This window comes from Pectinophora gossypiella, chromosome 25 (genome assembly GCF_024362695.1).
Source record: "Pectinophora gossypiella chromosome 25, ilPecGoss1.1, whole genome shotgun sequence".
Classification (NCBI taxonomy): Eukaryota; Metazoa; Arthropoda; class Insecta; order Lepidoptera; family Gelechiidae; genus Pectinophora; species Pectinophora gossypiella.
Window position 1 is genome coordinate 8,104,883 of NC_065428.1, and position 15,827 is coordinate 8,120,709.

A 15,827-nucleotide genomic window follows, 5' to 3' on the forward strand; every position below is an offset into this window, starting at 1 on the left:
TATTCTATTCCTGGCTGTAAAACTGCTACCACATTGGACGCTATATCGCTGAGGGAAAGACGTGGCCAGAAAACCTCCCAACACAGCACAGGATGTTGGAATGAATGATTCAGTTACGAACGAGTATTGAACAAGGGAATTTATGATTGAATATTAACATAGTTTGTTTTTAAGTATATTGAGTAGGCTTGGATATTTGTAAATACTAATAGGCACTAATTTATTATTACAGCTGTGGCGTAAAAAAAAATGTTCTCTTACTATTGTTTTGCAGCCTCAGCAGTATGATGACCCTCGTAATAATCGTAAGCCATATCGTCCCACAAAAGTAAGTCAAAACACACTCCATGCCAGAATCTCATTCTTACCATGCTGCCTAACTCGTAAGTGCGAGCGAGATAAATGCCTTGATCACACTCACCGAGTGGACGGGCGAGACAGTGCCACGGCGGCCGTTATTACGAGTATTTCATTTTTTTTATATAACTTATTATTTACTAGCACTAGGCACTAATTTATTATTACAGCTGTGGCGTAAAAAAATAAAATCTCTTTTTATTATTTTGCAGCCTCAAAAGTATGATGACCCTCGTATTAATCGTAAGCCATATCGTCCCAAAAAAGTAAGCAAAAACATACTCCATGTAAAAATCTCATTCTTAGACTGCGTTTCCATTGACGCGGAGCTGTGCGGAGATGTGCAGGAATCGACCAATCACCGCGAGGGAGAGAGTGACAGAGCGTCTTCGTTTTTCGCTTCCTCGAACACTGTGGTTGGTCAAATCCGCACATCTCCGCTCTTCTCCGCCCATCTCCGCGTCAGTGGAAACCCGGCCTTACCGTGCCGCCTAACTAGTAAGTGCGAGCGAGATAAACAGTCCGAAAAAAAAACGGAGTTATTACAAAACCAAGACTAAAGCTAAAAAAACTAGGTTTACAATAATAAACCAAGCCACGAAAGAAGGCGACTGATTGTAATGGAATTAATTGACAAGTCTCCGATTAATTGAAAAACGGACTCCGTTGTCTAGTGGTTGAGCGTTGTGCTCACGATCCGGAGGACCTGGGTTCGAATCCCGGTGGTGACAAATCACAAAAATCACTTTGTGATCCCTAGTTTGGTTACGACATTAGAAAGAAAGACATTATAGGCTGATCACCTGATTATCCAAAAAGTAAGATGATCCGTGCTTCGGAAGGCACGTTAAGCCGTTGGTCCCGGTTATTACTTACTGATGTAAGTACCTAGTCGTTACATGAGTCAAAAAAAATATTCTTCAAAAATTGGCTTACATACTTAGCGCTTTCTGAACGTCAAAAATTAAATTAAGTACGTATTATGTATCTGGCTGTAAAACTATTACCACATCGGAAGTAAAAAGTAAAAAATATTTATTTACAAAATAAAGTAAAATTAACACAAGTTAATAGCGGGCCCTGCACTAGGGTTTCCCCTGTATCGCAGCAGGCCAGAAAATCTCCCAGCACAGCACAGGATGATGGAATGAATAATTGAGTTATGAACGAGTATTGAACAAGTGAATTTATGATTTATTTATTTATTTAATAAACACACGTAACAGGTTACAGACATAAAAGTTATGAAATAATACATTTTTTAAAACACAATAATACATTTTTTGAATAACATAGTTTGTTTTTAATACTTTAATACATAGGCTTGGATATTTGTATATATACCAATAGGCACTAATTTATTATTACAGCTATGGTGTATAAAAAAATAAAATGTTCTCTTACTATTGTTTTGCAGCCTCAAAAGTATGATGACCCTCGTATTAATCGTAAGCCATATCGCCCCAAAAAAGTAAGTAAAAACATACTCCATGCAAGAATCTCATTCTTAGGCTGCGTTTCCATTGACGCGGAGCTGTGCGGAGAGGAGCGGAGATGTGCAGGAATCGACCAATCACCGTGAGGGAGAGACTGACAGAGCGTCTTCGTTTTTCGCTCTCTCGAACGTTGTGATTGGTCAAATCCGCACATCTCCGCTCTTCTCCGCCCATCTCCGCGTCAGTGGAAACCCGGCGTTGCCGTGCCGCTTAACTCGTATACAATGTGCGAGCGAGATAAACAGTCCGCGCGGAAGATAAGTCCCGAGGGGTGCACCCAACACTCACCAATTGGGCCACGGCAGCCGTTATTACGAGTATTTCATTTTTTTTACATAACTTTAATGCCTCATTGGTCTAAGGATTAGAGCGTTCCGCTCTCGACCTGGAGGTCTGGGTTCGGATGATTCAGGCGATATTTCTGAGTTAATATCAAGTAGAATTTTCCATTGCAAAAGTATAGAACTGAAAATAATTTAAAAATAACACAAAAAAATTAATGAATTTTCCGACAAGAAATTCCACTTGATATCAACTCAGAAATCAGTACCACTGTTTATGTTTACCTACTGTTTTTTTCCTTTTTTTTCAGTTCAAACCTCGCTTCAATCAAAACTCCAATTCCAATAATGTAAAAAATCCTTTAGTTTATCCACAAACTGGAATTTCCGTACAACAGAGTCCGCATCAACAATATGGATTGGTGGATCACGGTACGCCAGTGTCGCCAGATGACTATGGAGCACTGTGGTGGTTGCCCGATTAAAAACGTAAGTAAAAAAAAAGAAAAGAAAGGAAACCATGAAACAGTAGGACTAGGGCCCTGTGCTGGGAGGTTTTCTGGCCACGTCTTTCCCTCAGCGTTACAGATTCCGATGTGGTAGTAGTTTTACAGCTAGTTACATAATAATGTAATTTAATTTTTTAACGTTCAAAAAGCGCTATCTTTGTAAGCCAATTTTGAAAAATACTTAGATATTTTTGAAGTTTTTTTTTGTTTTGACGTGACTTATTGTAGATTTGCCGCAGATGGCATTAACTACTTGGCCGGACAAATGGGGAGCGCTGAAAGCTCTCACCCGGTACAACGTGTAAAATTTTTGAAGTGAATGAAGGGTTTTCTACGCCACGTCCCCTAATAAAAAATATAGATGGTTGATGGTGGTTGATGGAAATCGTCGGCCACGCCGGCGGGGTTAATATCGGGGAATGATTGGAGTTAACATCTTAGAATACGGGTGAAAGCCCTTAAACCCGTTATAGTTTTTACGTCACTAACATTGTTTTTTATTTGTGTTTTATAGAACCATACCGACCGTAAATGATGCGTTCTTTCAACTGGGCTATCGCGGTTTAGATATAAATACATTATTATAATGGAGGACTTTCCCGACTACCGATATATAGGAATTTGAAAATACCAGTACATATATGTATATACCAGTACATAATATACATATCATACTGCCAACATAATAATACGAAAATAATGACGTCTTTGTTTCTTAAATAAAATAAAATAAATAAATAAAATTGATTGCAAGTACTTTATTAATTTTATTATTAACTTTTATTAACCCACACCATCCAACTGCAGAGCGAGGGCCTCTCTCCCTTTCCTCCACTCCTCTCTGTCTCAACGGCGTCCGTGGTCTATAGTTTAGGTAAGCATGACAACTCAGCAAAACTCAGTTTACCTACTTACCAATCTAAATATAATATAAAAGGAGAAACTGACTGACATATCAACGCACAGCCTAAACGGCCAAACGTAGGCACTTGAAATTTGCAAGGGACGTAACTTAGGTACCGTAGAGGTTGCACTAAAGGTGCATTAAAGGACACCACCACCATCGTTGACCAGTCCATACACTCGATTGTTTGTGTTTCTCGTGTATGTTGTTGCTTTTTCTTTTATTATTATTATGTGTTTGATTGTAAGTTATGTGTTGCTCCGTGTTTTTTATTGTATATTTATTGTTTGTTTTATATTTGTTGCTGTGGTGTCCCTTTATAATAAACGTTTCTTTCTTTCTTTCTTTCACTAAGACAAGAAATTCCCGAAATTCCCACCGGAACGGGAATTAGCGGGAAAATCCTTTTGTATGAAAAATCAAAACCACTTAAGTTAGACGCTTGAAATTCGACATGCACTCTCACACACACAAAGATCTCTCTTTTATAACACGCCACGCGGACGAAGTCGCGGGCAAAAGCTAGTTGACATATATAAGGAATTTATTTCGTCTTTTATTGTGAACTTGAGGAAGGCAAGCGCAAGCATGGCGGACAACTCCTTAGGTACAAAGACGTGCTAAAGCGGCACATGAAAAAGTGCGGCATTGAGCCATGTCAGTGGGGAAATCTAGCCGCTAATCGCCCGGAATGGAGAGCTTTGGTTCACACCAAAGTTTATGAATTTGAACATCGACGGCGCTTGGAGCTTGACGCCAAGCGCGATGAATTGAAAGTCCGACCGCCTACGGCGATCAATTATGCATATTTAAATGGTGTACTCACATGACCACTATGTGCGAGGATCTTTTCCAATAAGATTGGCTATATAAGCCACATGCGAGCACATGAACGTCGGAGTTGAAGCAGTCGCCGTAGCCGAAATCGGCTGGATCACATCATCATCATCAATACTACGTATAGAATGGCAACTCTCCGCTCCCCACCAGCGGCTGAGCTAGGTTCGCCTCACCCAACCCGGTCTTACTTCAGTCTTCAACCGTCACCAGACGTCACACACACAGATGCGCGTGTACGATAACGTCAATGTGTATGTGTAAAACGAGGCGTTTTGTATAGAGTGTCCGGGGTGTGCCATTGGTAATTCTTTTTCGTTCCGTTTTTTTTTGACCTTCCAACCCGCGAAGGGAAAACTACCCCAATACAAATATATAAGTATAGTCCTCCTTGTCGTATCCGACAACGGGGACCTCAGTCTCTCCTCTCGTGCGCTCGAATGTGTGTGACTGGCAAAGCCAAACTTAGTTCTGAAAACCCGGTCACATTGGATATAACTTTTTTTTTTTAATTATTTTTTTTTTGACGTGACTTATTGTAGATTTGCCGCAGATGGCATTAACTACTTGGCCGGACAAATGGGGAGCGCTGAAGGCTCTCACCCGGTACAACGTTTAAGACAACAGGCCTGAGGGTGCCCAGTTGGGCGCGATCCTCGGCTCAGGGCGTCGTCTGAGAGGAAAAATATTTGAAAGAATTAATCGACTCTAGTGGGTCGATAGCGATAAGCGCTGAATGAGGGAAATCGTCGACCACGCCGGCGGGGTCGGTATCGGGGTCCTGTGTATAATTCTATGTTACTATAGTAATACCTAAAAAAGTAAGATAATTCCGTGCTTTGGAGGGCACGTCAAGCCATTGGTCCCGGCTATTAGTCTTAAAAATACCTCTACCAACCCGCAGTGGAGCAGCGTTGTGGAGAATGCTCCATATCCCCTCCGGTTGATTTATTTAGTGGTGATAAATTATGAAATTCTGATGACTAAATAAAAACAGATGTAAAACTAACGAAAAATTATTTTTTATTTATATTAAACTTACATTTTTATAATTTTAATCAAGAAAAACGTAATTATAATTCCGACATTTTATCACGTTTTTATATGACGTCACCGTGTGTTTTTCTTACAAATTCCATAGTAGCACAGACTACAAAGAGAACCTAGCATAGTGGTTTCGTGTTTTGACGTTTAGTAAAAAGTATGTGATTTGACTAGTTGGAAATTAGCCTTTTGTAATTTTCTACTAAAAGTATGTACTTACAAATTCCTTTTTGGGACTGATGAACGGTAAACATAAGTACCTACAACACACGATCAGGAGGACCCGGGTTCGAATCACTTCATTCTTCTTCTTAATCGTGTGGGTTGTGAGGTGAAATACCAACCTCATCAACCCTGGTGTCAGGGTTATTATTGAGCCGCCAAAGGCCCCTGACATGGCTCATGTAACGACTACTTACTTACATCAGTAAGTAGTAACCGGGACCAACGGCTGAACGTGCCTTCCGAAGCACGGATCATCTTATTTTCGGATAATCAGGTGATCAGCCTGTAATGTCCTAACCAAACTAGGGATCACAAAGTGATTTTTTGTGATATGTCCCCACCGGGATTCGAACCCGGGGCCTCCGGATCGTGAACCCAACGCTCAACCACTGGACCACGGAGGCCCTTATCACTTCATTTCATTATAAAGCACCTTATGATGTGATGTGTGATGATGATGATGAACATCGGCACGCCCCAGACACTTCATTCAAAACACCTCGTTTTACATAGACTACACATTGACGTTATCGTACACGCGCATCTGTGTGTGTGACGTCTGACGGCCATACGATTGAAGACTAAACTTCGACTTACTTACCAATTTTCTTTACAAATTGAGTAACAATGAGTTTGACGACGTATAACCGATGTGGCCTTTTTAACTCCCAGATCACACTCTGGCCACACCCCGGACACTTCATACAAAACACCTCGTTTTACACACACTACACATTGACGTTATCGTACACGCGCATCTGTGTTTGTGACGTCTATCGCCCGTACAGTTGAAGACTAAAGTAAGACCGAGGGGGCGTCAAGTAGGCTCAGACGCTAGTGGGGAGCGGAGGGTTGTCGTTCTATACAGTTCTATACATATACCGCCAAGCCAAGGAAGAAGTATTTGAATGGACAGATAATATTTTAGAATGACGATGAAACTATCACAGCTCTCTTTCTTCCCTATGGCAAAATTCTCTGTGAAAAAAGAAACAAACATAGACAAACACCACTGTCTAGAACGTCAGTGTTTCCAGGCCAGGGGCTTTTTGGCGGGAAACGGGAGCGGGACAGTTGCTTTCTTCATTGAATAATCTAAATAATTAATACGAAGTGGTGTTTTGTGGTTAATGATCGCATTAAGTTAGTCGGAAAACATTCGCGACAGTGTTATTATATCGGAGTATTCAATAAACAAAGTGTATCTATATATTTTCGCTTCGTGCCAACAAGCCGCTTCATAACTCGAAAGTTTATGCGGACTTTTGAGTTAAGTAATTCGTTTGGGGTTCGGAGTAAGAGTCTGCTCCGAGGTTGGGGGCTTAGGTTTCATCATCATCACCTTTCATCATTTCATTAATCATCAAGAAAAAAAATACGTAAGACATGGTTGTATGGGCATAGTTCCCTTTGCCTTACCCTTCGGGGAAAACCAAAACAAAAAAAAAATCCAGGTCAGGCCCACCGCACGTGAACGGACTACGCACTCTATAGTATACCTACTGCTGTGACGAAACCAATTTTTGTATGCATTGTTTTGATAGGCAATAGTACATACACCAATAAGAATACTTAATAGAAAACCAAATGAATTATGTACACTTATACACTTACTTACTTACCTATTTATGAGACCATTCCGTTATTCAGCACATCAAATTGTAAACCTATGATTTTACATCAAAATTAAAATTATTTTTTAGAAATGATGATTGCAAAAATTCTTCTATTAATTTCATGTTGCCTTTTCTACGTTGAAGCTTTTGGCGAGACCAAATTTCACAAGGTAAAAATAATTGTTATATTTATGTCGTCGTTGAGCTCGGTGGCGCAGCGGTTAACGCGCTCGGTCTGCGATTGTTGAAGTTAAGCAACTTTCGCAAAGGCCAGTCATAGGATGGGTGACCACAAAAAAAAAGTTCTCATCTCGAGCTCCTCCGTGCTTCGGAAGGCACGTTAAGCCGTTGATCCCGGCTGCATTAGCAGTCGTTAATAACTATCAATCCGCACTGGGCCCGCGTGATGGTTTAAGGCCCGATTTCCCTATCCATCCATAGGGAAGGCCCGTGCCCCAGCAGTGGGGACGTTAATGGGCTGATGGTGATGATTTATGTCGTAGAGAATCATAATATAAGATCAACATAGTATATAATAATTAGTAATATAATATACATCAATGTAATGAGAGTCCCTCAACATAATACAGGGTGTTAGTGACATCGTAACGAATACTGAGGGGGATGATTCGGCTCGCGATTCGGATTTAATATCAAGTGGAATTTTCCATCGCTAAATTCATGTTTTTTTCGTGTTTTTTTGTATTATTTTCAATTCTATACTTTTACGATAGAAAATTCCACTTGATATTAACTCAGAATAACCAAAACATCCCCCTCAGTATTCGTTACGATGTCACTTACACCCCGTTCAAGTACGTACAGGCGTATGTGAATGTTAGTGGCCCTGACACCAGGGTTGATGGGGCTGGTAATCCACCTCACAACCCACACAATAGAAGAAGAGAAACATCGTAACAAACATTTTGGAGATGATTCAGACTATGACTCTGAGTTGATATCGAGAGGAATTTCCTATCGGAATATTCATGAAATTGGCAATGGGCAAAAATGTATGGAACTCGATCCAAGAACCTCCACTGATGAGACTTGCACGTAATGATAGTCTATGCTGAGTTGATTTCGCTATCCAATATTTAATAAATTATTGCGATATCATAAAATGGTGCTAATTCCTGTAAACACCATCTAATTTTATTTTAAGTTATATCTGTCATTTTCTTATCCGCCGAAAAGGAAAGGGACGGGTAATCGACAAGCATAAAATTTATGGAACACACGTCAATTTTAAGCGCAAATCTAAAACAACCGTCTAAAAATTCGCCCGGGTTATTCATTTATTTATTTACTCATTCTTCCTAAAATTAAGCGCTGTCAATCATCCGTCCCTTTCCTTTTCGGCGGATAAGAAAATGACAGGTATAACTTAAAGTAAAATTAAGAGATGTCTGCAGGAATCGGGGCCATTATGTATACAAATTGTATGACAAGTCATAAAAATGAAGAGAATACAATAGTATAGCAATTACCAGTTATATCTCAAATGATTTTATTTTTTAGCTTTCTCTACTAAAAAAACACGTAAGTAACCATCTAATCTAATCTAGCCTAGAATATCCCACTGCTGGACAAAGGCCTCCCCTTCTTCTTTCCATTTTTCGCGGTCCTGTGCGTACTCCGGCAAGCGTCCAAGTCGTCACGCCATCTCTTTCGGGAATCGCTGATGTGGGACGAAAAGCCACCAGACTCAAATGGGATTGGGCCGAACATGTTTGTGGCTTGCACCCTGAGCGGGGGGCACGGATTGTCACACATTGGGTGCCTCATGACGGGTACAGGCGTAAGTAACCATATGAGTAAGAAAACGCCAAACGCCAAAGGATTCTGCGCCATAAGCACAGCCTCCACTTCAGGCACCGTGAACAGCGGGTCGTCGTCCTACATCCCGCCGCGTTGGTTACAAAATTTGAAAACTAGGGGGTCAAAAAAGCTACAAAAAACCACATTGAAAAAAAAAAACAATATTACTATTTGACGTTTCTTGACATTGTGCACTTACTTTTTACATGCGAAATGTCGATATGCAATGTTTCTTTTTAGATGAATGGCTCCTAAGCGACCCACTGCCATAATTAAAAAAAAATAGATGAATGGCTTCTCTGTGGCCTTAAACCCCCCTTCGGTTGTAGAAGAGTGAAGATTTTTTGCGCTTTCGTAACTTTTTAACCCCTTTATGCACCTGGTACGTTTTAGCAAAGATGATTTTGGCATTTTAGTATTTATGCTAACGTGTAAATTCACGGCGGACAAATATGAAGCATCATGAACCGCGAAGCCATAGATGGTAAATATGCGCGGAACTTTTTTTGACGTGGCTCCGTCTTCGTGTCCGGAAGCTCCGGAGCGAAAGTCCGCGTTGATCTTAGCACACTCGACGAATGAATTAAAGTGTTAATTTTCGTACATTTGTTATATTGTAGATCTGTCGAATATGGATTAACTACTTGACCGGAAAGAATTAAGATGGCTAGATTTAGGTCGACATTTCATTACTTAAATAATAAATAGGTAATAATCAACATTATTTATTCAACACACTTGTTCGTGAAGTAACTCGTATTGCATCGTTTTTAGGCACATAAAGCACCTTAATAAACACCAGTGTTGTAATGTAACATTACCGCACTAGTTTTTCTTTTTTATTACAATTTTTATTATATGCACCATAGAGTTCTTATATTCAAAAAATAAAATACGAAAACAGTCAATACCTATTTCCACGAATTTTAAACAAACTGTGATGAATAAAATATTATAAATTGTAAACATTTCATTTGTTGAAAATTAAATATTTTCATTAAGTAACGATTTGGTTCGTGTACTAGGTGCAAGATAAATTATGAAATTTAACTTATTTATGAATTTTAATCAAGAAAAACGTAAGAATAAATCCGACATTTTATCACGTTTTTCTATGACGTCACTGTGTGCTTTTTCATACAAATTCCATAGTCATTTCGTGTTTTGACGTTTATTAAAAAATAACTGATTTGACTAGTTGGAAACTAGCCTATCAACTTTTATTTTTTATTATTTAGCCGCTTGGCGCTTGGCGCCATTTATATAATTCTATCTGCGCGCGCACTGTTATTCACCAAAGATAATAGAAAAATGAATTTGCCCGCCATTGTCGTCTTTTTTCACAAACATGTTAAATATTTACAACTGTAAATGTTTTGTAAATATGTTGGAAAACGTATGAAACCTATAAGTGTAAGTGTGTGTGTGTGTGTGTGTGTGTGTGTGACTAAGTGTTATTATACCCTCGTCCGCGGCTCGGACTACTTAATGATGTAAGTGAGTAATCGTTACATGAGCCATGCCAGGGGCCTTTGGCGGCTCAATAATAACCCCGACACCAGGTTTGATGAGGTTGGTAATTCACCCCACAACCCACACGATAGAAGAAGACCTATTGTTATTTGTTGTGTGTACCTATAATATACACTTCTCATCAAAAAAATCGAAACACTTCCGTTTTCATTGTTTCTGTCCGAATTTAACACAAAAAAGAATTCATACGATGAAAAAAAATACATAAATGTATATATAGCTGGCAGTTTGGCCATTACAGTAATAAGCGAAAATTCTAAATTCAAAATTAGAATTTCATTTGTTTATCTTATAAACGAAATGAATCACTGTTTTGAGACAAATGTGTGTTTAGGGTTGGAGTACATTTAGCGTTTAAAAACTAAAAATTGGCGCCTATCCTTAAACTTTTTGTTTTTTATTTCAATACTGTGACTTTGGGACGTCTGAAAAAAGGTTTTTTTTCTAAAACGTATGGATACTTCGCCCACAGAAGCCGCCCAAGTTGTGGCATTGCTGGATTCTGGCCTTAGTCAGCGTGTTGTGGCTGCAAGACTGCATCTAAGCCTGTCATCTGTTCATAGAATCTATAAACGTTATCGGGAGACTGGTTTGTTCACGCGCCGTTCAGGATCTGGCAGGAATCGGGTCACTTCTGAGCGAGATGATCGATTTATTGTAACAACTTCTTTAAGAAATCGACGCCTTAACGGTTTTTAACTGCAGCAGCGTCTTCGTGTTGTACGAAGGGTGGCTGTAAGTGACTCTACAATTAGAAGAAGGTTGAAGGATCGTGGACTGGTACCGCATAAGCCAGCAAATGGGCCGAAATTAACTGCAGACCATCGAAGAGCGCGCCTTAACTTTGCACGTGAGCACCTAAATTGGTCATACCTACAGTGGAGCAAAGTTCTCTTTTCTGATGAGTGTAAAATTATGCTGTATGGTAACGACGGAAGGAACAAGGTCTACAGAAGAGACGGAGAACGCTATGCACAATGCTGCATTGAAGAAAAGGTCAGCTATGGTGGCGGTTCGTGGACGGTTTGGGGAGGAATCAGCGCCGACGGTAAGACAGAGCTTGCTTTCGTGTCTGGGCCACGTCTGCCTGCACTAAACTGTCATCGGTACGTCGAAGAGTGTCTCGAGCCTCATGTGATGCCCTATGCACATTTTATTGGCAACGGCTTCATATTCATGCACGACAATGCTAGGGCTCACACCGCGGGCGTCGTACGAGATTATCTTAACGAAGTCGATATCTCTATTATGGAATGGCCAGCAAGAAGCCCGGACATGAATCCCATTGAACATCTGTGGGATGAATTAAAGAGACGAATTCGAGCACGACATCCTGCCCCAGAAACACTTAGCCAGCTGCAAGATGCAATCCAAGAGGAATGGGACAATATACCACAGCATGTGATCGTGACTCTCATCCGATCGATGAGGAACCGTATGGAAGCAGTAATTAGAGCTCGGGGAGGGAATACAAGTTATTAAATAAACGTTTTTTAGCTTTTTTTTTCATTTACGTGTGTTGTTTTATCCATTTCCTTTATACTCCATACGGAATAAAAATGACTCATTTAACAAAATACGAAACCTATGAAAAATTCATTTAAATTTAGAACATTAACATTAAGATTTGATAAGCTCATATTACTCACTATTAAACGACATTTAACATTTATTCCTAAATGTACACATTTTTCTGATAATCCTGACAAAACGTAAACTTGCAAGGTGTTTCGATTTTTTTGATGAGAAGTGTATTTAAAACTTGTAATCACTCCCTAAGTAAGGCTGCGTTTTCATTGACGCGGAGCTGTGCGGATTTGACCAATCACAGCGTTCTAGAGAACGAAAAACGAAGAGGCTCTGTCATTCTCTCCCTCACGGCGATTGGTCGATTCCTGCTCCGCGTCAATGGAAACGCAGCCTTAGATACATAACTTTTATTTTAAGTGTTATTCGTACGTAACTTTTATTGTAGTAATATTCTTATGCGACACCAAATATCTCTAATACTTAAATATACTGGTGCTAATTCCAGTAAACACCATCTAATTTTATTTTAAGTTATATCTGTCAATTTCTTATCCCCCGAAAAGGAGGGACGAGTGATTACCCGTTGACGTGTGTTCCATAAATTTTATGTCAATTTTAAGCACAAATCTAAAACAACCGTCTAAAAAAATTACATTAGCCAATAACCCGCCAGAATTGTTGACAGCACACGTCAAACGGTTTGCATACCAGCGAGATACCTTTTTGATTCGCCCGGGTTATTCATTCATTTACTCATTCTTCCTAAAATTAAGAGCTGTCAATCATCCGTCCCTTTCCTTTACGGCGGATAAGAAAATGACAGGTATAACTTAAAGTAAAATTAGGTGGTGTCTGCAGGAATCGGGGCCAATTTTAACCTATTTTGATTGCAGTCCACATTTTTGCAATCCGGCCCGTATAAGTGAAATCACAACAAATGTACCTAAGTTCAATATTTTTAGGAGAGGAATCCTTTCGTAAGTAAAGATATATTTAAATTTGACTCGGAGTGGTGGTTGAAATATTCTTTCTCATCGTCAAATATTTTTGACTTATATATATATATATATTTAATAAATAAAGTATCTAGCTAGCAAACATGCTATCTTTTCTGCCCGGCCACGTAATAAGTCTAATAGGAAAGAAATACAATATTAACAATAGATAATTTATTTCGCAGAATGTACAACCCATAACTGTTAGTACCTGAGTGCAATTTTATCGATTTGTTAGTAAAAATATACATCAAATAAAAACTTGAATAATAAATAGGTATAATAATAATCAAATGTTATTATTCTTTACTAGGATAAAGGATATAAACCGGTAATAAAAGTTTGATTTTTAAGCCCATCTTCTGAGAATTAAAGCGCGCGTCCACTTGAACTTAATTGGAGCTTGTACCGTCCGTCGGGTCAGTAAAGTCCATTCGCTCCGTATGATCTGTTCACACCCTATGATCCGTCCACTCCGCATAGTTCGTCCGCGCTGTAAGGTCTCTACAAATACTATTAATGTTCTGTTATAAACCATTATGAATAAGAACAATAAATTAATGTTATTTGTAGAGGAAATATAATAGTTTACTTACTTACTAAGGTCCATCCATTCCGTGCACTCCCTATAGTCCGTCCGCTCCGCATGGTCCGTCCGCTCCGCATGATCCGTCCGCTCCGCGTGGTCCGTCCGCTTCACATGATCTGTCCGCTCAACATGATCCGTCTGCTCCGCATGATCCATCCGATCCGCATGATGCGTCCGATCCGCATGATCCGTCCGATCCGCATGATCCGTCCGATCCGCATGATCCGTCCGATCCGCATAGTCCGTCCGCTCCGCACGGTGCGTCCGCTCCGCATGGTCCGTCCGCTCCACATGATCCGTCCGCTCCGCATGCTCCATCCACTCCGCATGGTCCGTCCGCTCCGCACGGTGCGTCCGCTCCGCATGGTCCATCCGCTCCACAAGATCCGTCCGCTCCGCATGGTCCATCCACTCCGCATGGTCCCTCCGCTCCGCATGGTGCGTCCGCTCCGCATGGTCCATCCGCTCCACAAGATCCGTCCGCTCCGCATGGTCCATCCACTCCGCATGGTCCGTCCGCTCCGCATGGTGCGTCCGCTCCGCATGGTCCGTCCACTCCACATGATCCGTCCGCTACAAATAGTCTGCCACTCCGATTCCGCTCAAGTGGACGTGCAACTTTCGACCCCATTCGAATTGCCACAAAGTGACATTTCCCTTCAGCCTTGTATTCAGGACGCCACCGCCAATCATTAAGCCGCCATTGATTGATTACATTACGTGCTTCATCTTCTGTCGTGTGGGTTGTGAGGTTAACAACCGACCTCATCAACCCTAGTGTCAGGATTACTATTGAGCCGCTAAAGGCTCCTGACAAGGCTCATGGAACTAATTTGTACTAACTGGATAATAAATGTTGCTTTGTTTAATTTTATGTTTGTTTTATGGTTTTTCTCTTGTGTTAACAGCGGTAAGTTTCAGTGTCAGTGGCGTCCCAAAATAACAATTTAATTCTTCCAAACTAAGGAGCAATAAGGTCTTAATTTATTTTGGATGATTGAAGTACTTAATTAAAAGGGACCATATATGTAGCTAATTTTGCTTTATTTGTTACAGATATTCGCAGCAGACTATATTGACTTTATGTTTCCGAGGGCACAAAAGTTTATGGTTACTTACTCAATACTCAATTATTTGATGAGATGTGATGATCTGTGTGTGTGTATGTGTATGTGGTTAATACGGACCGCACCGAATACACGCAGCGAATGCTTTTTTTTGACGTGACTTATTCTAGATTTGCCGCAGATGGCATTAACTATTTGGTAGGAACAGCAAATGCGCAGCTATACGCAGATATATATAAGCATCGTACGGCTTTTGGTCGAAGCCCTAAATATAATTCGCCGCGGTTACTGTGCCGAGGGGGTATGAGGTCTAAAAAGGCCACATTACAGCAATTCATCTAGAAAAGCATTATTTTAGTTAGACATTTGCACATATAAAAATAAATGCGCAATATCAACATTAATGTCAAAATAGCAATGTTGCTTTTTAGGTGCATTGCTTCAATGCGATTTTTTTAGACCACCTGCTTACAAAAATGTAGATTAGATTGATTAGTTTAGAATGAAAGTTTTCAGAAGAGGGAGTCTAAAAAAGCCGCATTGATAAAAATCATAACAGCTTTGACATTTGACACTGCGCTTTGACATTGCGCATTTACTACTTATATGCGCAATGTCCAATTACAATATTACTGCTTATCTCAATTGCTTCAATGTGGCTCGTTTAACCCCCCAGTACGCCGGAGGGAAGTGGCGCCCAATATGGGGCCCGAATCCACGTACCGCCCACGACAAGTGGCGCCCAACGTGGGGATCTACCCCACGTACCGCCCGCGACAAGTTTCGCCCAACGTGGGGATCTACCCCACGTACCGCCCGCGACAAGTGGCGCCCAACGTGGGGATCGACCCCACGTACCGCCCGCGACAAGTGGCGCCCAACGTGGGGATCGAGCCCACGTACCGCCCGCGACAAGTGGCGCCCAACGTGGGGATCGAGCCCACGTACCGCCCGCGACAAGTGGCGCCCAACGTGGGGATCGAGCCCACGTACCGCCCGCGACAAGTGGCGCCCAACGTGGGG

At 40.8% G+C, this 15,827-nt stretch overlaps 1 long non-coding RNA gene across 1 annotated transcript; it reads left to right on the top strand.

The window, feature by feature from the left end:
• The first annotated feature begins 274 nt into the window (after window positions 1-274).
• On the top strand, window positions 275-2,963 carry LOC126378236 (uncharacterized). The gene is made up of 4 exons (XR_007568051.1): window positions 275-328; window positions 570-623; window positions 1,775-1,828; window positions 2,446-2,963. It is a non-coding gene; the product is annotated as an uncharacterized LOC126378236 (long non-coding RNA).
• The last annotated feature ends 12,864 nt before the right edge of the window (window positions 2,964-15,827 follow it).